The 25,633-nt window shown below is 35.2% G+C and overlaps 1 long non-coding RNA gene and 1 other non-coding gene across 11 annotated transcripts in view; one reads left to right on the forward strand and one right to left on the reverse strand.

Moving 5' to 3' along the window:
• Window positions 1-1,379: 1,379 nt before the first annotated feature.
• Window positions 1,380-25,633, reverse strand: part of LOC143441975 (uncharacterized) — a 74,374-nt gene continuing 50,120 nt past the window's right edge. For 5 of the 10 annotated variants that reach the window (XR_013109796.1, XR_013109790.1, XR_013109795.1 and 2 more), the window contains 2 exons: window positions 24,459-24,603; window positions 21,449-23,283 (listed from right to left, as the gene is read on the reverse strand). This is a non-coding gene — a long non-coding RNA (uncharacterized LOC143441975). Of the gene's footprint in view, window positions 2,709-21,448; window positions 23,284-24,458; window positions 24,604-25,633 lie in introns of those variants that run through there. The other 5 variants (XR_013109798.1, XR_013109797.1, XR_013109792.1 and 2 more) reach the window with 4 other exon arrangements.
• LOC117708026 (small nucleolar RNA SNORA17) lies at window positions 19,667-19,797 on the forward strand. Its single transcript, XR_004606758.1, has one exon. It is a non-coding gene; the product is annotated as a small nucleolar RNA SNORA17 (small nucleolar RNA).

Below are 25,633 nucleotides of genomic sequence, written 5' to 3' on the forward strand. Positions count from 1 at the left end.
TTGTCTTACGACACTCATTTATATACTTATTGATCACTTCTTTGCACGGGATAGACTCGTGGTGCTTATTTAATATTTTTACTTAAAACCCAAAGTTTTTTTATTTCTTTCTTTCTCAAGTTTTATCACTTCATATATTGGAAGCTTTTGATTAGCTTTTGATTACTCTTTTGAACATAAACCCATCTATGATTCTGTTGCTGTTTTTCTTTGCTTGCTTGCTTGTTGAGAGAGAGGAGGTAATTTATTACTTTCATACTAAAGTTTACACATCTGGTCTATTTCCTTCTTTTGTTTTATAATCAGCCTTTCCCAATGTGCTATTATTTTCTGATAACACTGATAAAAATCAAAATATACTAAGGGGTTATATTGTACTATTTATTTAGATCTCTTCAATGGAGAACAAAAGGACATATGGATGTGTAATGCTCCCACAATATGCACATTTATAAATATTTCTTCATGTAAACATTTCTTTCTATATTGCTGGAAGTGGATGTTAATGATGATTATTCTAAAACCAATCAATCCATTTCCACATGGACCAATCTCTCATGGACCATCAACTACTTCTCATTACAAGAATGGGAACCCTGCCCTCCATGCTTACAGCAGTGCTGAGGTATGTACCACCAAGTGTGTGCATGCAGATGAGAAAAATTACTACTAAATTTGCAACATATCATATAGGAAACACTTTTTAGACTACTGTTTACTGTGTTGGTTTTTTATAGATACTTTGCATTTGATTTTGCTTTTAATCAGAAAGTCTAATTTCACTTCTCAATATATGCAAGTCAGGAAAATCCTGTCACATTCTCGTGTGATTGATACACACACATGTAAATATGGCTTATTTTAATTATGTTTGTAATCCATTTTTATAACTCCTGGTATTTTATAAACTTTATTTTACTGTGCAAAATGTTCAGGTTTTGATGTTTTATGAGTCTCGACATGTACAGGCAAGTCATTGACTATCATGATACTACAAAGGAGTATTTTGTGTGTCTAAATCCTGTCTATGTTTCTTCTATCCAACTTTCCCTTTCCATCACATGTTGGCAAACACTGTTATCTGTTCCTTTACCTTTTACAGAATATTGATAATTTGGATTTAAATGGTATGTGGACTGCTGAGATTGTCTCTTTTCACATATCAACTGCATTTAAGACACATGTCACTTGTTCTTCAGAGCTCATTAAATTTTATTGTTTAATACAATCAATTCTAAGGATATATCAGAGTTTGTTTATCTATTCACTTACTGAAGGACATTTTGGTTACTTCCAATTTGGAACAGTTACAAACAATGTTAGGAACATGAAGAGATATCTGTGTACATCATGTGCACAAATAATAGGAAAGACTATGATATCTTAATAGTATACTTATATTTTATGTAAGATAGTAAATTGCCACCTCACTGTATTCTAAAGAGTGCTGCTGAAATCTTATCAGCAATACTACTCCACATTTGAAAAATTATGTGTGAATTTTTATATAAAAGCCTGTAAAATGCATATACAAAGTAAATATTTACAGATAATAAAAATTAAAACAATTAGAACATATGTAAATGTATAACTTTATGAATAAAAGCAATGTAAATTGGCTTAATAGTGTGATACATGAAATGTTTATTTTCCATGAAATATTAAATTTCAATCATAAATTTTCATTGCTGATGGCATATTTTTAAAAATCATATATATATATATATATGCATCTCTGTGTGTCTATGGTTTTGTGTGTGTGTGTGTGTGTTCTGAATTTGTTGGGTTCTCAGACAGCATCTGGATATTCATGTTACACACAGTTTTGATCCTCCTGACCTGGGTGCTAGGACACAAACTCTGATCCTCTGCAAGAGCGCTAAATACTCATAGCCATCAGAATACCCCTATCCCTGCTTTTAAAAATTGTATTTTTTTATTTTTGCAGCATTTACATCACTTTATGTTTTGTATTTGGGTATGATACATAGGCCAAGGGACATATTTGGAGGGCAAAGAATAATTTATATGAGTTAGTTCTCTGCTTTCCTGGTGTTAGCCACAGGGATTGGATTCAGACTTAGAAACATTGATTATATAATTACCAGTACTGAAATTCTGCTTTAAAGTATATACATCAAATGACAGAATTGTATGGAGAGATACTTTAGATACTGTTGAAAGCTTTCTCCTAACTTTAATCAAAGTACACTTAACATTTTAAATGAAATTCAACAATGAAAGAATATTTTAAATTAAGCATCCTAAGACAATACAATCCAAAGATATATTGAATCAATGCAGATTGAATAGAAAATTTAGTATGTAGAGTTAAAATAATACAAGTCATAGCATACAATAATTTACAATGTAATGTGAGGTATTTCTGATAGTGTTTTGAGAACCATATTGCATGAGTCTATGTTCAATTCCATGTGCTCACATGGTGTGACTATAGTAAATATAAATTGAGTTTATTAAATTTTGTTATATTGCCAACATCTTGTTGTACTCTATTCATATTCACTGTCAAGAGTTCAAGAGTTCAAGACAATACATTTGAGACTGCAGAAATATCTTGGAGATAAAGAGTTCCTACAGTTCTTTCAGAACAACCAGGCTTGAATTTCAGTACTGACATGGTGGCTTGTAATCTCTGCAATTCCAGTTCCAGGGGATCTGACACCTCTTCTAGTCTCCATGGGTTTCTGTAAGAAACATGTACATACTCAGACAGACACACTTATTTACATGAAGATTAGATAGGTAGATGATAGATAAATAGATACATGGTTACTGTGGGTCTTCTTTTATCCTGTCTTTTAATTTTTTCACTTATATATAGTCTTATTTCCCTATTTTATTTAAAATTATTTAAGTTCACAAATGTTAATTATTTCCTCAAATTCTCAGTTTCTAATTGTCTATCTTCTTAGATAATTTTTGGGTTTTTTTCCTATTTTAAAAGCAGGTTGTTTACATATGATAGATCTTTCAATGTTTTTCTATATTTTGGATATAACAAAGATCTATATTTGGATATAACAACCTCAATAAATGCATTCTGGGAATATTTTCATTTTATGTCATTTACTATTACCTAATGGTATACTTCTTGGATCACACATTTAAATTTTAGTGAGGATCCACCATAAGGTTTTCTCTATGCTTAAGTTTTTTCTTTCTCTATCATGGTCCTCCTTCTGACCTAATGATTTATATCACAACAGAGAAGAATAATGGCTTCTGTCAGAATTTGAGGTTGGAAGAAAGTATGGTTATAGAAGAATAAAACAATTGTATGTGTGCTGGACAGGTTTTTTTGTTAATTTATTCTATCATATATTACTTTTAGACTACATTGTCTACCCCCTTGTTCTACACACTATCTCCTCCATCACCTTTCTTTTTTTTCCTTCTCCACCCACTGCTCCTCTCTTTCATTTGAGAAAAATGACAGACTTCCCAGGGATAGTAACCAAACATGTCTTATCAACTTGAGATAATATTAGACATCTACCCTCAAATTAAGGCTGAAGAAAGCAACCCCAGAGGACAACAAAATTCCTAAAAACAAGCAAAAGTGTCATAAACAGCCCCTGATCCCTCTGTTAGAAGTCCCACAAGAACGTAAAGCTGCATATCTTTAAAGTATACACAGGGGGTGTAGATAAGACACATAATTCTCTCTGATTGTCTAAGTCATAATGAGCCCCTATGAGCCCAGCTTTGTACTGAGAATTTTAGCTTCTTTAAAAAACACAGAAATACTATAATAATACATTTTCATTTTAATCCATGTGTGGGGCTGCTTCAGATTGTCTACAGCAGCTGACTGTGATTTGCCAAACGCTCCAATACGAGTGTATTTTGCAAGCTGCAGATAATTTTTGCAACTATGTGATATTTGGAATTCTAGGGACATTTCAGAGGGCCCCAAGAGATGGGCTGGGTTGTTGGTTGGTTGGTTGTTGCTTTTGGGTCTTTTGATGGTAATTTGTTAGTTCTTGTTAGTCATGGTTTGTTAAGTAGTCATGTGACAAGAAGAAACAGCAATACAAAGAAAGTAAAGATAAAACTTGCCCCCATGGAACTCAATGCCTGTAATTGACAGGAACTAGTCTAACAGTAAGGTCTCTGCCCTGCCCTTTTATCCTTTTTTTTTTTTTCTCTCCTATCTAATGTTAAGGAGTTAAATGAGTGTAAAAAGGTTAGAGGAGTATGGGAAAAAAAAAAAAAAAAGAACCTACAAAGTAGCAAAAGACAAACAACACAGATTAGTTGACTCTGGATTTTCCTGTGCTGTCTTTGAACCTTCTGGCTCCTACAGTTCTTCCCCCTCTTCCGCTAGATTCCCTCATATTATGCCCATCAGTTGCTGGATGAAGCCCGTCTGATGACAACTGGGTTAGACACCAATGTACAAATATAGCAGAACCGCATGAGAAATCATTTCATTGACTTTCTTTGCCAGACCCATCTGGTTCTATCCCAGCTTTCTGAGCCACCTGTGGTTTCTTTTTCTCCAGAGAGTATCAACTGGAGCCTCTGTCTAGTTGCATGAGCCTCAATCTGCACCGGTAATTGTTGGTACTGGATATTTTTATCTCAACTTGTCATGAGCTAAAAAATCTGATGGAGAGAACATCAAGTAGAAAAGTTGCTCCACAAGATTCAGCTCTAGGGCCTTTTCTTAATTGGATATTAATGTGAAAGACTCCATCCCATTGTGGCCTCTGCTATTCCTAGGTTTGGGACTCCCTCTGAGCAGGCCATGGCATACAAAACAGTAAACATCACCCATCCATGTCCTCTGAATTAGCTCCTGCCTCCAGGTTTCTGCCCAGTTTGTGTTTGAGGTTTGATTTAATTTTGAGTTTAATCTCCTGTCCTGACTCCCCTCAGTGATGAACTCTGATGTGATAGTGTCAACCAAATATATTACTTTTCTACCCAACTTGCATTTTGTTCATAGTGTTTCATCATAACAATAAATACCATAAGACAGGGTGAAGGCAGTTTGTCCTTATATTTCTCTTTCTGCATCTCACCAAACACAAAAAGTTAAGAGATGCAATCTAGGACAGTTGAGTAGCTTGCGGGTATGCCAAGTAGAACAAATAATGTTTTATGAACAATATTCTTGCTTGTGTTATCTAGGTACCTTTTAATATACTTTCTATCTAATAATAACATAAATATTATCCTCTGTTTATCAGCATTGTGAATTTTGATATTTTATTAAAATAACAATACCAGTTTAATAGTATCAAAAGTAAAACATTTACATATAATTTTTATTTGACTTAGTGCAAATTAGAAAGCAAATATAAAATGCTAACAAATAACCTCAAAGTTAATCTGAATAATTACAAAGAATATTCAACATAAATGGATGTCAGACATATTTAATTCTTTCAAATTTAACTATTTAATTAAGTCTTCATCAATATCTCAGAATTAGGAAATTACAAGTTTATATACATTAGCAAACATAATATCAAGAAAGAATGCACTTGAATGATTCACTTTATAATAGTATATCAGTCTCCATCAAATTTTATTAGTCAAAAGAGTGTGATTTGTCAAAAGAACAGATGCAGTTTAATTGAGCAAAATCAGAGATGTGGATGTAGACCAACACAGTGGTCAGTCCAATAATTGTTGAAAAGTAGTAATGACATTTAAGTAGAGAGAAAGATATTTTAGCAAGTGGTTCTAGCTCAAATGGAATATTTGTGAAATAAATGAATTTGTTTAGTCACATACCTGAAAGCCACAAAACACATAAGTAATTTACAAAACATCTATTTCAGGATGTACAAACAAAAATAAAGCCAAAAAAAAAAAGAAAAGAAAAATAGTGTTTAAATATTCTGACTTTGCCTATCAAATTGTATAACCTTCCCAGAAATAAATAGTTACAGGGGTGATTTGAGATGTAGTGAAATGTGTAGACGATGAAGGGAATTAAAGAACACTCCTTTGCAATTTTCTTACATTACTTCATATCTTTGCTGGTTTTTCTGAAATGTTTTAACCTAGAAGCTGATTTTGCCTCCTGAGTCAATCCTCTTTCATAAAAGTCTCCCACACAGTGCAAATACAGGAAGATACTACCAGGAAATAATAAGGGAAATGTAAACAGAAACAATGGGTTTACTTTGGGGAGGTGGAGAACAAAACACATTAACGTAATAGAAAATTGACCTGCACCTCATAGTTGTTTTGTTTTGCATTTCCCTGGTAACTAAGGATGTAGAACATTTCTTTAAGGGCTTCTCTCCCATTAGATATCCCTCTGTTGAGAATTCTCTGTTTAGATTTGTACCTCATTTTTAATTGGATTATTTGGTTTCTGGATGTCTAGTTTTTTGAGTTCCTATACATTTCAGATATCAGCCTTGTTTGTTGTAGGGTTGGTGCTGAGCTTTTCCCATTTTTGTATGCTGCCATTTTGTCCTTTGGATGGTATCACTTGTCTTACAGAAGCTTTTCACTTTCATGAGCACCCATTTATTAGTTGTTGATCTTAGTGACTTACCTGTTAGTGTTCTGTTCAGAAAGTGTTCTTCTGTGACATTGCATTCAATAGCATTCCCCACTTTCTCTTCTACCAGATTTAGTGTATCAGCTTTTATGTTTAGGTCTTTAATACATTTAGACAAGTTAGTGTACTCTCTCCATTTAATTTTATGTTGTTTATTGACTTATTGTATGTTGCTTTTATTGTGTATGTGTATGTACCCTTCATTCCTGAATTTTCCAAGACCCTTATCAGCATCTAATGAGATAATCTTGTAGTTGTTTGTTTTTCTTTCAGTTGTTTACATGGTGGATTACATTGACGTATTTTTATATGTTGAATAAGATCTGCATCCCTGATATGAAGCCGACTTAATCATAATGGATGATGTTTTTTTTGTTTTTTATTTTTTTTTATGGATGATGTTTTTGATGCTTTCTCGGATTTAATTTGCAAGTATTTCATTGAGCATTTTTGCATCCATATTAATAAATGATATTGTTTTAATGTTAATTTTTCAAATCCTACTTTTTTATTGAATATTTCATTCACATTTCAGATGTGATCCCCTTCCCTCTCCCACCCCACACAGGAACCCCCTATCCCATCCCCCCTTCTCCTGCTTCTATGAGGATATGCCCCACCATACATACACACTCTCACCTCCTCAGCCATGATTTTCCTCACACTGGGGCATCCAACCTTCACTGGACCAAGGACTTCCTCACCCACCTATGCCCACGAAGGAATCCTCCCCTACATATACAGCTGGAGCCATGGGTCCCTCCCTATGTGCTCCCAGGCTTCTGGTTTAGACTCTGGGAGCTCTGGTTGGTTAGTATTGTTGCTCTTCTCATGGGCCCACAAACCCATTCAGCTCTTTCAGTCTTCCCCCTAACTTCTCCATTGGGAACCCCTTGATCAGTTCAATGGTTAGCTGTGAGCATCCATCTCTGAATATGTCAGACTCTTGCAGACCTCTAAGGAGACAGCTATATCAGGTTTCTGTCAGCATGCACTTCTTGACATCCACATCAGAGTCTACTTTGGTGACTGAACATGGGATGGATACCCAGGTGGAATACTCTCCAGATGGCCCCTCCCTCAGTTTCTGTCCCACACTTTGCTTCCATATTTGCTCCCTTGAGTATTTTGTTACCCCTTCAAAGAAGGTCCAAAGCACCCACACTTTGGTCTTCCTTGTTCATGTCGTCTGTGAGTTGTATCTTGGATATTGCAAGCTTTTGAGCTAATATCCAATTATCAGTGAGTACAGACCTTGTGTGTAATTTTGTGATTGGGTTACCTCATTCAGAATGATATTTTCCATCATTCTGATGGAAATCCATTTACCTAAGAATTTCTCAAATTCATTGTTTTTAATAGCTGAGTAATATTCCATTGTCTAAATGTACCACATTTTCTGCATCCATTCCTCTGTGGAAGGACATCTGTGTTCTTTCCAACTTCTGGCTGTTATAAATAATGCAGCTATGAACAGAGTTGAGCATGAGTCCTTGTTATATGCTGGAGCATCTTCTGGGTATATGCCCAGGAGTGGTATAGCTGGGTCCTCAGGTAATGCTATGTCCAATTTTGTGAGGAACTGCCAGACTGATTTCCAGAGTGGTTGTACCAGCTTGCAATCATTCCTCCAAATCCTACTTTTAATGGTGGTTCTCAAATGATTTAATGACCCTTCTAGCTCAGACCCACCAGAGGTAGTGTAGAAGCAAGGATAAGAAGGAAGTGGACCTGTTTAGAAATGATTCTTTACTTTCAATAGATCACAGCAAGGGAGCTGCTCTGTTATGTATGAAACCCTGACCAAGAAGCAGGTCGTCTATGAGTCATTTAGCACCAGGTTCCACATGAACATGAGATCAGCATGATGGTCGAGAGGGCGGCCACCTTTCGGGCCATACCCCATTTCCTGAGATGAATTGGTCTCCGCACTGGCCCTCTGGTCCTGAAGCATGGGACCCATGGCTCCAGCTGTATATGTAGGGGAGGATGACATTGTCCGGCATAGGTGGGTGAGGAAGTCCTTGGTCCAGTGAACGCTGGAACCCCAAGTTCAGGGGAAATCGTGGGTGGGGAGGTGGGAGTGGGTGGGTGGGTGGGGGCATATCCTCATAGAAGCAGGAGGAGGGGGGATGGGATAGAGGTTCCTGGGTGAGGGGTTGGGGAAATGGAGAAAGGGATTGCATCTGAATTGTAAATAAAATATCCAATAAAAATTATAAAACAAACCAAAAGGAAAGAAAGAAAGAAAGAAAGAAAGAAAGAAAGAAAGAAAGAAAGAAAGAAAGAAAGAAAGAAAGAAAGAAATGTCCCTGTTGTCTGGAAATCAGCAATTCAGTTTACAGGTCAGAGATCAGAAGTAGCAGCTAGATCCATTGGTAGCACTACCTAGCAGAGACAGCCAGGCCTCAGCAGGAGGAATTCGGACTAGCAAGAATACCAGGAGTAGTTCTTGGCTGTGCCTCTCTAAGAGAAGCTAAGATCAAGGAATACTTGAGACCAACAAGCATTGGACAGCTATCTTGACCAGCAAGCCTCCATTATGGTCAGTCAAGTTCTTTTTTATACTTCCTCCAAACATCATGTGTTTTCCATGGGTTTTGCCCCAGCACATGTGTCTGTCTCAGTTGACATTACTCAATCAGCCTGATTCTGAGGAAGTGGCAAGAAACTGCAACAAAACATCAGAAGTATTTTGGTGTTTCTCTCTGTAGAGTTCCAGAAAAGGCAGCTCAACTACAAAATGTGAGGCAGACCAATACATGCATGTCATTAGCAAAGAATTCATCATATGTCTTTTTCACATTTTTTGCTTTAGAGGAACATCCTTTTACTTGTGTCTGCCTTAGCTAAATGTTCCTTCAAGAATCTGCTTTAGTGTTTCACCTGTATCGACTTCAGGTAAACATTTTTTTCATGTTTGCCCCAGCAATCTAAATGACTTTCTAAAGAACTCCCCAGATTGGTATGAGATTCTCTTCCTTAGTTGCATCTTTGTGTTGCAACTTAGTTGCATCTTTCAGGGCTACTATGTCTTCTAAAATTAATTTAGCAATGTTCTTTGAATTTTGTATTTTATTGAATAATTTGAGGAGATTGGTATTATCTCTTTTTGAAATTCTGCTAGAAAACTGCTCTAAATGGTCTATCCCTAGGCTGTTTGGAGTTAGGGGAGTTTTGATGACTGCTTCTGTATTCTTAATGGTTATAGGCCTATTTAATTGTTTACCAGATCTTAATTTAACTTTAATAAAGTTGTATCTATCAAAAAATAGTCCATTTAATTTACATTTACCTATTTTGTATTAGATAGGTTTTTGAAGTAAGAACTAATGATTCCTTGAATTTCCTCAGTGTCTGTTATGTTCCCCTCTTCATTTCTGATTGTGTTAAATCTGATATTCTGACTCTGCCTTTTAGTAGCTTCATTAAAGGTTTGTCTATCTTGTTGATTTTGTCAAAGAACCAACTCTTGGATTTGTTGATTCTTTGTATTGTTTTCTTTGTTTCAAAGACACAAACAAATATCTTTGATTTCAGACCTGAGTTTGATTATTTTCTGCAGTCTACTCGTCTTGGGTGTGTTTGCTTCTTTTTGTTATAAAAATTACATGTATTCTCTTAAGTTCTAGTACAATATTTCACTAACTATTATGAAGGCACTTCATGCCATGAACTTTACTTTCAGCATTGCTTTCATTGTGTTCTGCAAAAATGCATGTTTTTCCTCCTGGCCCCAGGACCCTTGAATAATGACTTTGAGATTCAAGTTATATTCATTAACACCTTAGCCATAAGCTTTTGTTCATTTTCTGAGTTTCTCATAACTTAATACCACATTCGTTCTAATTTTAATTCTGCCACATGGCTGGTTACCTCTGCTTTTGGTGGAGAGCTTTTGGTGCCTGTTATAGGAAATTGACAAGAATATTTGACATTGAGCTTGGAAAAAGAAGTAAGCACAAGAAAAATACAACTGAAGAATGTATTCCTTGCATCATATTGATAAGTCTCTGAATACAGTGACCTTGGAATAGTTGTTTATACCTTGTTTGTTCCCTGACTACTTTGTTTACTCCTTGTTTGTCCTTGACAAAGAACTGACCCTCTTCTTTGCATATACTAGAATGGTATAAAAGCAGACTGATAAAATAAAACATAAACTGGCTTCGGCATTTGTTGGAGTCATGCTGTAGTGTTGTCTAATCGTCCTTTTTCTTCTCCTTTAATCCTTACTACCTCCCTTGAGACCTTGCTGAGTGACTGAGTGGGCTTGGTCACTCTGCTCAGCTTCCATGATGCTTTCTTCTTCTGTGTTCCTGGACTCATCCCAAGAACTTCTCTCTGTCCTAATATTCAATCTCCCTACTGGATGTACCACCTTATATTTCCTTTCTAAGCTTATTGGCCAATCGACTTTTTATTGACAGGTGTTACATCCATACAGTATACAAGATATTCTTTCTTCAGTGTTCCTTGCTTTTGAATACATTCTGCATTCATTTTCACTGAATTTTAGAAAGACTTTAAATTCTGTTTTTACTTTTTTCCCCTGGCCTTGTGGTCATTAAGTAAGGAGCTGTTCAGTTATCATGAATTTGTAAGCTTTCTGTAGTTTCTGTTGTTTAAAGTCCAGCTTTAATCTATTAGGATCTGATAAGATACACTGGGTTATTTCAACTTTACTGTATTGTTGAGGCTTGCTTTGTGGCAAAGTATATGGTCAATTGTAGAGAAGGTTTTCTGAGGTGTTGAAAACATATTCTTCTGTGTTTGGGTGAAATGTTCTGCAGATATCTGTTATAACCATTAAATTCATTATTTTATGTTTAATTTCTGTCTCAATAACCTGTTCATTGGTGGAAGTGCAATGTTGAAATTTCTCAGTATTAATGTATGGGATTTGATGTGTGATTCAAGCTTCAGTAATGTTTAATGAATATGGATTCCCTTGCATTTGGGGCATAGATGTTCTAAACTGAGATGTCATCTTGGTGGATTTTTTCCTTTGTTAAATACGTAGTGTTCTTCCACAACTCATTTGATTAACATTGCTTGAAAATATAGTTTATTAGATTGCTTGCTTATTGGGTCTCTTTGCTTATAAAATTTTTCTAGCCCTTTACTATGCTTTAATATTTATCTTTGTTGTTGGAGTGTGTTTCTTCTATGCAGCAGAATGGGGGATTATATTTTTACATCCAATCTGTTAGCCTATGTCTTTTAATTGAAGGAACTGAGTCTATTAGTTAATGACCAATGATTGTTAATTTCTGTTATTTTGATGTTGGTGGTGGCTCTCTCTCTCTCTCTCTCTCTCTCTCTCTCTCTCTCTCTCTCTCTGTGTGTGTGTGTGTGTGTGTGTGTGTGTGTGTGTGTGTGTGTGTGATTGTGTGCGTATGTTTGTGTGTGTTTGTTTTCTTTTGGTTGATTTTGCTGGTGTAGAATTATTTATTGTCTTTGTTTTCTTACATGTAGTTAGCCTCCTTGTGTTGGGGTTCTACTTCTAATATCTTCTGTAGAACTGAATTTGCAGTAGATATTATTAAAGGATTTTTTCTCTATTTGGTTTTCTGCTATCTTCTTGTATAATTATAGGCATCTATTTAGATTAGAAATATAATCATTCTTGTGACATGGGTCTCGGGCTAAACTAATCATTGGTTTGCAATTCCCACGATTTCCCCTTAAACTTTACCATGAGTACCCTGTTGGAAAGAAAGAGCCCACACTGACACCATTAATGACAATCTTCTATAAGTTTAGACATGCACATACCATAACTGTCATCTTAGAGGATTCATACAGCAACTGAGGAAACAGATACAAAGACATACAGCCAAACATTAGTGAGAGTTTTTATAATTCTACAGAAAACTTAGAAGAAATATTAAGGGTATCAGAGAGGTCCAGGACAACACACACACACACAAGTCTACAGCATGAATTAACTTTAGTTTAGATTTAGTTTAGTTTAGATTTCTGAAGAAACAGAGTAAGAAGTTGATGGATGGGAAATGGGAATCTTGGGAAATATTGGAAGAATTTTGAGATTATATTATAATCTATGAAAGTCATCTCTAAAAAGAAAATTGATAATGGAAAGTGTAGCTTCTTACTTTTGAACTTGTAATGTTTTTATTGATATTTTCTTGTTAGATTTTTCTGAGACAAGATTATCCTGTGTGTACAGGTTTGTCTTATCACTGTTATCTGTTTAGCCTGTGCTGATCTCAAACTCATAAGCATTTTATGTTAGTTTCTTGAGTATCTTGGATTGAAGTAGTATAAAGGCAAATGGAATTGTTAGGGTTTCTGTTGTTGAGAAGAGATACCGTGATCATGGCAACTCTTATAAATGAAAACATTTAACTGGAACTGGCTTATATTTGAGAGATTTCGTCTATTATTGTCATGGTCGGAAGCATGGTGGGACATAAGCAGAATTATAGCTATAGAATAGCTGAGAGTTCTAAATCTGCATCAATAGAGAGGCAGCAGGCAGTGAGAGGAACCGTGGGTCTGGCTTAAGCTTTTGAAACCTTAATGGTCACCCCCAGTAACACAGTTTGTTCAACAAGCCCACACCACCTAATAGTGCCTCCCCATTTCAGCCTATGGGGACCATTTAATTCAAATCATTATACTATACTCCCTTATATTCATGTGTTAGTAGCCACATCATAATGTAAAATACATCAAGTCCAACTTAAAAGTAAATATAGTGTATTATAGTATCAGCACTGTTTAAAAGTTCAAAGACTCATGACATTTCTTTACTGTAATCCTTGGTAAATTCAAAATGAAAAATGATTCTCACACTTTCAACATTTAATCACACAGGTTATGTATTATCATTTGAAAGGGAGTAAAGAGAGCACAATGATAAAATACTGGAGCAAAGCAAAACCCAACACCAACTGGGCAAACTCTAAACTCCCCATCTTCATGTTTGTTGTCAAAATGTTCTTCAGATCTTTAACTCCTTTTACTATAGTTTACAGCACTACACTTCATTTGGTTTGGTTCCCCTCCCCATTAGTAACTTTTCTCAGCACATACCCCGTATCTCTGACATCTCCAAAACCTTAATGTCCCCAAGACAATTCAGGCTTTACCTTCAGAGTTTCACCCAATGCCTACTCTGAGCTTCCATACAGGAAGACCCCTTCCATACACTTAGCCTAAGTGGCTTTCCTTAGTCACAGGAAGATTCCATAAGTCTTTCCTTGTATTTTCTACTCTAAATCCACAACCACATGACTAAAACTTATATTCTGATGCTTTCTGGAGCTTGAATATGGCCACCTCACTCAAATATATTTTCACTCTTTTTCTGATTTTGATGTTTAATCATGGCTATCCTGGAACTTGATCTGTTCTACATCTGCATCAGCAGGAAAAATACAGAGAGAGTGACATTGGGCTTGGCTTAAGCTTTTGAAACCTCAAAGTCGAACCCCAGTTGCTCATTTTCTCCAATAAGGTCACACTTCCTACTAGTGCCACTCTTTATGGGCCTATAAGGGCCATTTTGAGTCAAACCACTACAGTTATATCTAAAGAAGATAAAGATGCCAGTAAGATATGAAAAAGGAGATGAATAAATTTAAAAATATAAAAAGAATACATTTATATTATATTAATCTTTCTGTTGATGCAGATTTGATTTCTTTGTTTACACGTATGTCCTTCATTTTACTGTGTCCTCCTTGAATATTTAACACTATTTACTTTTTTAAATATTTAAATGGCTAATTAAATACTTTAATTGTCTAAAATATATATAAAAACAGATTCCTTCCTTATTTCTCACAACATATATTTGTGATTGTATGTATGTCTCTAGGAAAAGCTGTCAATGTTTCTTACAACTTCACAGGTAAAACAAATTGTCTCATGTTTTCTAACTTTCCTCCTCTAGGCTTGTTTGTAGATTTATTTTTTGCATGTCTCAATTTTGGCATCACTATCTCAGCAATTACTGCTTGGACCTGTTTTAGATGTGATAACTACCATCTCTTATTCACTTTCAATAGTCAATAGACTTCCAGTCTTTGAGGAAGTTATTTCTCTTTTTAGTCTCTCTAGGGCTCAGGGGGCACAAGACACAAACAAATAAATGAAAGATTAAAACTGGTAAACTATATTTCTAATGGGAAAGTTAAAAATATACAGGTTTTAAATTTTATATTTGATGTGTGTGCTTATGTATATGCATTTCTCTCTCTCTCTCTCTCTCTCTCTCTCTCTCTCTCTCTCTCTCTCTCTCTCTCTTTCTCTGTGTATGTATATGTGTGTGTCCCCATAAGTTAATGTCAGGCAAATGTCTCATTGAATCTAAGGTGTACAGATTCAGGCATGTCAGTATGAAAGCTAGTGGGTCCTCCTGTCTCAAGTCCTAAAGCAGGCTTTAATCAAGCCTGATTAAAGGCTGATCAAACAATCATCCTTTACATGGTGTTGGGGAAGCAAGTCATTTACTAATGAAGCCTTGTCCTTAACTCTTTAGTGTTCTTTTTTGTTTGTTTGTTTCTATGTTTGTCTATTTAAATTTTATTATATATTTACATTTAAAATTATATATGTATTTACAATCCAAATGCTGCACTACTCTCCCACCCCGAGTCTACTCACAGTGGTCCTCCTCCTATTCCCCTCCATTTCTCTGAGAGGGTGCCCCCTCCCCAGCATTTCCTTACCCTGATGCATCAAGTTTTTGCACAATTAGGCACACCCTCTCCAACTGAGCCCAAAATATTCAAGCTCTCTGCTACGTATGTTACTGGAGCTTCAGACCAGCTTGTGTATACTCGTTGGTTGAAAACTCAGGGAGCTCCCAGGGATCCAGCTTAGTTCACACTCTCGGTCTTCCTGTGGAGCTGTTATCTCCTTGACAGCCTTCAATCTTGCCATAAATAGAGGTCTCTGAACCCCTTCCAATGTTTGGATGGGGTATCTGTATCTGTCTCAGTCCACTGCTGGGTAGAGCCTCTCAGAAGGCAACCATACTAGGCTCCTGTCTACAAGTACAACATAGCATCACTAGGAGTGTTAGGAATTGGTGCCTGCCCGTGGGATGGATCTCAAGTTGATCACTGATCTGCCTGGGCTGGCATTTTTGTTTTCTAGGTCTTCATGAAATTTGTCCAAGACCTTCTGGCTTTTTATATCTCGGTTAAGAAGTCTGGTGTAATTCTGATAGGTTTGCCTTTATCTGTTACTTGGCTTTTTCCCCTTACTACTTTTAATATTATTTCTTTGTTCTGTGTATTTAGCGTTTTGATTATTATGGGAATGGAAATTTTTATTTTCTTGTCTAATCTATTTGTTGTTCTGTAGGTTTCTTGAACATTTTTGGCCATCTCATTTTTTAGGGTAGGGAAGCTGTCTTCTATGGTTTTATTAAAGATGTTTTCTGGCCTTTTGAACTGGAAATATTGACCCTCTTCTAGTCTTACTATTCTTAGGTTTGGTCGTTTCATTGTGTCCCAAATTTCCTTGATGTTTTGAGTTAGGAAGTTTTTACATTTGACATGTTCATTGACCCATATATCAATCTCTTCTATGGTATTTTTTATGCCTGAGATTCTCTCCTTCATCTCTTGTATACTGTTGGTGATATTTGTGTTTGTAGTCCCTGTTCTCTTTTCTAGGTTGTCCATCTCCAGGTTTGCCTACATATTTGTTTTCTTTATTGCTTCTATTTACATTTTTAGATCTTGTATAATTTTGTTCATTTATTTAACCTGCTTGATTGTATTTTCCTGTATTTTTAAGGCATTTATTTGTTTCCTATTCAATGACTTCTACCTTTTTGACTGTGTTTTCCTGTATTTCTTTAATGGAATTATTTATGTATTATTTAAAAAACTCTTTCATTCTTGAGATAGGATTGAATGTCACCATATTAATCTTCACATGTGTTAGGAAATAAAGAGCTTGCCGTAGTATGAGAGCTGGGCTCAGATGATGTCTTTTTGCATTGACTTTTGTTGATTATGTTCTTACACTTGCCTTTCACCATCTGTTTGTCTCTGGTATTGGCTGGCATGGATGTCATGAGTTGGAGTCTACCAGAAGGCAGGTGGTTGGTTGTATGTCCTGGGTTATAGCATGTCTCCTGAGAAGCAAGCAGAGTTGTGTGGTCAGAGGCTGATGTGTCTATCTAAGAGTGCAGATGGATATGTAGACCAGAAAGGAGATGGATCTCTAATAGGGCAGGAAAGAAGCCATGTCTGTTTGGCCTTTGTGGGGTTTCAGCAGGCAAGGGTGTCATGACAGAGTTTTCACCTGTGTCCCTAGTTGGAGAAGCCCTCTTAGGAGACAGTCAGGGCTTAGGGGGTGTTTATCTTCAATATTTTAGTATCATTTTCCAACTGTATGACTACTACTCACATGAAATTCCCCATTTAAAATGTAATTTGCTAATTTATACTCTTTTTAATTCTGCTTATTTTTGAATGCTATTTAAATCTGTATTACATCTTTATTCTTTCAGCAAAATTGTAGTATACATTTTTTCCTGTAAACAATTTTATTTCCTTTTGCAGTGCTACAGCTTGATGTCAGACCTAGTATATTTTATATATGTGCTACACCTCTGAGCTACATCATCATCCTTCAACATGTCATTTTAAAAAAGAAATAGTCTCTTGTCAAATAATTTTCTGTGGCCTTTAACTCTCTCAGTGGCCATAGCTATCTTTAGGTGTTCTCCTACTACCTCCCAAACTCTGTCATTATGGATTCATTATAATGACTGACACAATACTTTATGATCTCTGCCTAGTTATATTATAAATCCTAGCATGATTGCTCTTTTGTAGTGTTGGTTGCTTTTATATTTTATATATTTTAATCTGTTTGTATATGTATTCCTAAAAATGGAAGATAAAATCATTTATTTTATGTATATTCATAACATGTCTGTTTATGGATAGGAATGTATATGCATCCCTGTTCATGTCTAAACCAGGGGATAAATTTTTCATGTAATTCCACTGTCCTCACCTTCTCCTGACTTTTCTCTTTTTCCTTCTTTCCAAGAGTGACTGAAAATATAACCAGTAGACTAGTTTTCAACACCCAGGAATTTGCCTGTCTATGCTTTTACAGCACTTAGATTATAACTATACACTGTCATGAATGGCTTTAAATTGTTTACTTTTTAGTATATTTGCTACAGATAGTAGGAACATAATTGTAGGTAGAATGAATATCTTTGGGGCAAGCAGATAACTCATAAGAGAAAATAACGTGTGTTTATGATCAGAATTGGGCAGAAATTTTTACATGTGTTCAGAACTTGTGCTGTTTACTCCTGAAGCATGCTCACAGGTCAATCACATCCATCTCTGACCACTCCTGTCACTTTCTCTCTGCAGTAAATTTGATAATACCTCAGAAATCCCTCTTCATCTGGAGCCAGCACCAACCAGCCATCTGTGTACTTTGCTAACCTTAATGGAGGAACTAATTTCCATGACTACCTTGAAAATATCACAGGAAAAAGATTATAAACTCTCAAGTCAGGTGTGTTTTAATCTTTAGTTGTCAGTGGAAGAGGCTCAAAAGTTTCTTACATTTAGCTTGTGTCTAGCAGCCTATACAGAGATTATTAAACTTGAAATAATTGTGGACTTTGAGAGCCAAATGCTAAAAATATCAAGTACTGGATTCAGATGAAACACTATTATATACTGACTCCTTTTTTAAAAATATAATTAAATATTAAAATCTTTTATGTTTAGAAAACTATGCAAAATTGAATATACATGTGGAGTATTTAGGAAAAGCATTTAAAAGTTTAAATAAGTAACTGATTGGTGTTGACTGCCTTTTCTATCTGGAAATACTTATAGTATACAGTTAACTGTTTCTAGTAGATGGTATTTTCATATTACATGTCAAATATGTCTGTGTGAATTTGTTAAAATAGAAAAATTTGTTAACATAAACCACTCATCTTAATCCCATGTGTTTCTTAAGAATATTTTTCTATGTGAACATAAAAGTGAGTTTCTCTTCAATACACTGACTTTCAGCATACCCAACTGCATTTTCAAATATTTATGATTTCATAACTTATCTCTAACACATATTGCTTACTCTTCTTAAATTTATGTTTCCAAATTCCTCGAAGTAGTTCTCAATCTTACTCTATATACTTTGAATGCTTTTCCTAAGGCTAAGACATTCTCCTCAAATAATTATTAAAAATTTACCATCACCTACAACTTGTTTTCTGCCTTGTCTCTTTCAGTACCCACTCTAAATAATGCTGCCATTTTTCAACCTTATACCTAGCCTTCTTGTAGAGTATGCATTCCATTTGCTTCATGGCACTATTTATTTTTGCCTTTAAATTAAACTCATTCTATTATTTTAACTAACATGAATTATAAACTTTTTATTGAGAAACAAAACTATGTGTATTTTTGTCTTTATCAAGTCTTTAAAATTAAGATATATTTGTTTATCATTAATTTTCAAATATATATATATTGAAATATTTATATATATATAATATATATATAAATATATATATATATATATCCACATTCAAATTAATTTGCAAGATCAGAACAAAATAGATTTCCAAGGCTCACTTTGAAGGACAGCTTTGTCTTGTCTTCTTGCTCTTTAAGTTGTCATGCCTTTCTTCTTGCTCTTTAAGTTGTCATGCCTTGTTTTATAGTGAATATGTTATAAATCACAGTAATCATGTTATTGTAAATGAAAGGGTGCAGGCATGTGAATCTTGTGTGTTCCCTCCTGGTCTGTATCTACTTTATCAATGTTGGAACTATTGAGCACTGTGTTGCTCAGATAAGACACATAAATTTAACTAAACATTACAGAAAATGCTTTGTAAAATAATAATTTTGTATATGCACTTTTCATCATTTATGATTATTATTGTATTCTTTTAAACTTCTAATGTGTACAGAGCTTAGTACAATTATGTCTAGCCTCAAGTTCTCCCCTTCAGTTTTTCTTATTGCTTTCCAGCATACAACCTTCTCATGTTCCAACTTAAGGAGACAATTGTCAATTTTCAAGTCTTCAAAGATTGGTTTTTTAAAACTACTCTACACTTAAAACATATCCCACATGTCCTTTGCAGTATTGCAGATCTGGTTTCTGTGCCACATGTGTATGAGTTGGTGGCTGAGATGAGAGAAGCTATGTTTATGGTCAGTGTTCTTACCTATGAACATATGAATCCTTAGTAGCCTAACATTCCCCTTATAAAAAGTGAGCCTAAGATGACCACCTGTCCTGAAACAGGGCCCTCTAACAGTGTGCTAGTCTGAGAGGACCACCAATCTAGTGCCAGGCAGGCCCCCAATGGGCTCCCAAGAAGGACAATAAGCTGGAGGCTAGGAAAATTCTATCTGGGACCTTAGGGTACATGTAGGAGTGAGCCCACAATAGACAACCTTCTCAAAGTGTCACCCGGACAAGCCAGGTAAGGAGAAAGCTCAAGATGATCACCAGAACAATGTCATGGGGACTGGACATAGAGCTACCCTGAGATTGCCACCAGTCCAATGATGTACAGACCTAGAGTGGAGGCAGACCATGCCCAAGATGACCTCTGTTCAACACAATAATGTATGCATGAGACATAGCATTCCTAAGACCATTTGTGAGATGTTCCTAGACAATCAGAGAACTGGATACTACTAAGAGTGTCAAGTAAGTTGTGGAGAAATAGAAGACAAAGAGAAACAGAAAGAGGTGAATGTAACAAGGAAAGGCAGAACTAGAGACTTGAAGGTACTAAGGAATTACCTGATGCTAACAGCCAGTGATGCCACCTGGAAACATGGTGGAGTCCTAGGAGAGCTGGCCCTGCCATGTTGTCTGTTATAGGATGGCTTTGGTGAGAAAGAGATGCCTCCCCTCATCTTATGCCACCAACTGCAGACAGGAAAGATGGCACCAAGATCATGAGAGTAGAAAAGCTGGCTCTTCGCCTCACCTACTACAGCACTTGGGAGAGCAGGTAAGTTCTGAATGTGGGGAGTTACAGATAAGCTGACTCTGACAAAGGGAGTGTGAGAAAGCTAGCCTTGCCTCTTATGTATTATGTGGTGGCATAGGCAAGAGAGAGATCTTTCCTCCTATTTTGTCCCACCATGTAGGTGGGACTTGTCCCCAATGTAGTCATGAGAGCTAAAGAGCTAGTCCTGCTCTTCACCTGCTGCAGCACTCAGGGAAACCAATCCTGCATCTTACCTGGGAAGCACAGTATACCTGATCCTGATAGCAGTGGTATTGATGAGCCAGCCCAGAGACGTGATGATGGGAGATCTGGCCCACCAACTTCTTTGTCATAGGGCAGCATGAGCAAGGGAGGGATGCCCTCCTCCACCCTTGCTTTTTGCCACCTATGGCAGATGGGAGAGCTGGCCTATGGTCATGAGAGTGGGAGAACTGGTCATGTCTCTTGCTCACTGAAAATACTTGGGTGAGCAGGTGCTGTATCGCATTTGAGCATCAGGGTAGAGTTGGTCTTGTTCTGGAGGTTGCTGATGAACTGGCCACAGAGGCATGAGAACAGGCAAGCTTGCCGACTCATCTGCTCAGATACTGCCCAGGCCCAGATCCAGGGATTTGAATTTCCCTACTCCAATATCTACCTCATCAAGGAACTGCTGATGTGCATGAAGGGCCCAGTTCTATTGGTCCAAAACTACAGGACCTTCATTACACAGAACAACAACAGGATATCCTAGAGAATGCCCTGTGAGTTTCTCGTATTGATAGTAGATAGTATCAGAAGCTATTGCCTAACTACCAGAACAGTGAATCATTGCAATGAACATTTGCAAGCAAAGAATTATAGAGTAAAGCATATACTCTGAACCACACTGTGACACAGTAGAGCTTCCATGACACTTTTTTTTATCAACTAGTGGGGAGTTTACAAAGTTGGAGGAGAGGTGAGGTAGGACAAATATGAGTGGGATTGGGGTGCATAATATGAAATTCACAAAGAACCAATAAAACATTTCAAAATGACATTCTTTTTACAAGATGACATGCAGAGTAACAGGTGTTAATACCTATACTTTTTAAGCAAAATGTTAAAAACCGTTTCTGCATACTTTTTCACATTCTTTATGCAGTATTTTCTTTATCTGGCAATGAAGGCTTGACAGTCTCCTGATTGGGCTTCAAAACAGTTGAACAATTTACGAGTCAAATCTGCAGCACAGTAGATGCATGTGTAAAAGGTTAACTTCATTATGACCCAAGTTTTGTAAAAGGAGAGAAGTTGAAAAATGTCATGTCAGATTAATGCCTGCAAATTAGGATGCTAATGGCTTGTTGCAGGTGTTCCTGCAGTGAATTCGTAGACTCTTAAGCAATTTTTAAACTTAACTTTAAAAAGCATCTATTATTCATTCTTGAATTATTTTCTTGTCTATCACAAAACAATGTATAATAACCTTGAGAATACAAACACTAGTTTTTACATTTAAATAGAGCATGTTAGCCATATCAACTGTTAGGATTCTACGTTGATGTTTTAAGTGGAAGTAATTTCTATTGACAGGAACTATGATTTTTAAATTTTAATTTAAAATGTTCTATTATTATACCCATTAGTATACATAAAACACATTTCAAAATAATAGGCAGTGTTATACAGATCTAGAATGTGTTTTCTTAACTTCAGTGTTGCTGAAACTCAGGCCAGAGGATTCTTGCATTTGGAAGTGTGTCTTGAATGTGAAATATCAATTAAAATTATAAAATTACAATAAACTCTGGCTTAAACTTCTGGCATAAAAGGTTAAATAATGACAAAAAAAAAAAAGAAAAAGAAAACAAAGCCATGAGATAGGTTCCAAAATGAAGGTATCCCAATAAGAATAGCTCAAAAAATATATTTTCAAATATATTTTTAAACACAGATCAAGGAATGAAATAAAAACTCAACAAATTAATGTGTAATATAAATGAGTTCACTTTATAGAGTTGTGAGATAGTGGTAGGATAATGGAGACAGGAAAAGACATTGTATTCATGCTCTGATGAGTGCAAATGTAACCACATGAGATGAGCATTTATATCAAAGGATGTCCAGTGTTGGCAGATTATGGAGAACTGGGCAACACATATAATTTGTTCAATCAAACAGAAATGCAGGGGAAAAGTGCTTACCACAAACATTTGCTGCTTTAGTTTTGATAAACATGAAATTTGTTTCATTGCCAATGTGTTAGATAAATTTGTAGGACTTAGTTTTTGCTTTGATTAAATACAGCATTACTCATCAGTGGAAACAAACAGAGCTTGATTTAGTAAATATTTCTATATAGTATCATTCATTAACATACTATTTTTAAGGGCCTCCCATGTTTCTTTCCAAACACACCTTTTCTTTTAAAATAATATGTAAAAGTATGTATGCATATCTTATGACATGTGAAACAAAACAGGTGGAGGTCACATTTAGTGATTTGATTATGATTTTTCTGCCTCTGACCCTGATACACAAATATACACAAATGTAAATATTAATTTCAAAATAGTGTATTTGATGGAGGAAAATTTAAAGTGTTGACAAAATAAAACTATGTATGGAACATACATAAAGAAGTAAAAGAAAAGTCAGATTTGGGTGATCAAGTGAATATAAATAAGGTGGTGAAATTGCAATATAATGTGTCAGGTCATTCCTTCTGTATGCTCTCCGTTTCCTCATTGGAACACTGTTATCAAAAGAAAGTCTGAGTTTTACTTCAGTTTTTTCAAACAAGTTCTTATTTTTTTATCTGTATAAGACAACAAATTCATAAATTAAATATGCATTAAAAATGTAAAATCTTAAAATGTATTGTTTCTGAAAAATGTATTAATAGTTCAACAAGAGTTTTCAGAAATCACCATAAAGTTTCTCAATATAACAGAATATTTTTTACTGTTACTGCTTATATATTACTGTCCCACTTCAGAAATATAGTTTTTGAAATATGTATATAAGCATGTATTAATCGACATTTCTTTTAATAATCATGTAATCTCCAAATATATCATGACTCATTGTTTTATCAAATTTAAATTGATTATCCTAGGTTTACATTTGATATTTTTGGAAATGTAAAGATGTAAGTACAATGATTGTAAGCAACACCAGGGACAGCTGCAGGTCTATTTCTAAAAGGGGCGTTTCCAGTCGTACCAATAATTACTAGGAGATACCACTTGCCCTAAGGCTGCAGAGGTGCCTAAGAAAAACTAATGATTTACTCTTTCTATATTCAAACTTTTAAATTTTCCTTTTTATTTGATGTTTTATTTTCAATTTTCTCTTTTCTTTGTATATTAATTAAGATAGTCCAGTTTTTATTAATGTTTTTAGATGAATTTCTGAAAGGGTAATTAAAAAATATATAATGTGTATTCCAAGTAACATCAACAGACATGATGTTAATGTCAGCATTACAATTCTCTGTAAACTCTCTGATTGACAGAGATAATTTTCTTTTGACATTTGAAAAGACAGAACAAAAAGGTAAAAATCTTTTCATTAAATGGTGCCTCTAATATCTGATAATATTGTTTCTCCTGCTGACATTTACACTAATTATTCTCATCTTACAGTTATCATCTTCCCAATCTCTATCTTTTTTTATATCAGTATGTTTCATTAAGTCTTTGGATATCCTTCTCATACCATTAATTCCCTACATGGCCATATTTGGTCTCATTTCAATTGCAGCTCTTCATTGGCAAAAATCTTATATTATATCTTCAGAATCTACAGAGTTTGGTATCTGTCTGACTTTATATTCTATTTGCCCAGTGTATTAATTAGGGTTCTCTAAAGTAACAGAAACTTATGCAATGTCTCTATATGTCAAGGGAATTAATTGTAATGACTTACAGTCTGTAGTCCCGCAAACCCAACAATGGGCAGCTGTGAATGGGAAGTACAAATGTCTAGTAGTTGCTCAGTCCATGAGGATAGTTGTTTCACATGCTATTGTATGTAAGCTGGAATCTTGAAGAGATAGGTTCCAACAGATGGGCTGGCAAGTAAGTGCAAGTAGGTGAAGAAATGTGAATTTTTCTTTGTTCAATGTCTTTATCTTTAGATTTTTAAAAAAACTCATTTCTCTCTTCTTCAATGTTCTCTCTGCCTTAATTTATGGACAACTCATTCATTTATTTTAGTTCTCCATTAAAATATTTTTTGGACATTAATAGAGAAAAGAACCAGGTATCATTCCCACCCAACACTCTTCCAAAGCTCTAGTGATCATTGACAGTGATTATGGTTACATACTTACGTCTTCTAGTCTTTTCCTTGTATTGGAATATAAAGTTTACATAAGTATAAAGCCTCACTGTTCTGCTTACTTCTCTACCTCAACCACCCACAGATTCTTTGGTGAATGCAAGACAAGCTATGAAGTTTGTTGAACCAATAAGTCAAATTTTTATTGCCAACATTGTCGTTTTCATGTATTAAGAGTAAATGAGAATAAAAATAAATTATAATCCTTCAATTTTTAAAACCAGAGATAGAGTCCCTAAGGCTGAAGAGCTAGATGGTTCAGTGATCATAAGCAAGCACTAATCTTCCAAAAGCCTAGCATTCAATTCTCAACTCAGTGTCAGACATCTTCCAACCACCTGAACCTGCAAATAGTCTAGGTCATTCAACACCTTCTCCTAGCCTCCACAGGCAAACACTCACATAGTAAAATGAATCTTAATGATAAAAATTTGTAAGAAATTAAAAAAATTGAATCACTAATAATAATTAACATTTTATTTGCCAAATAAGTTAACATATTTTTTTAATTTCCCATAAAATAATAAAGAATAAAGATAATTTTGCTGTCAATGTTAAATGCCCTTATGAAATTCAACACAATTATATAACAGAGTTTGCTGAGAGTTGAAATTTTCATCTAAGTTTTTGGAGCTTGATTATTTAATGATATAAATATTTAAAATAAGAATTAACTCAAAACCTTACCTGGATATTGATTTCATGTGAGATGCTGTATATAATGTGACTATTTATCAAGTTCCATGTGAATTATGGTAAGT

Source organism: Arvicanthis niloticus, chromosome 4 (assembly GCF_011762505.2).
Source record: "Arvicanthis niloticus isolate mArvNil1 chromosome 4, mArvNil1.pat.X, whole genome shotgun sequence".
Lineage (NCBI taxonomy): Eukaryota > Metazoa > Chordata > Mammalia > Rodentia > Muridae > Arvicanthis > Arvicanthis niloticus.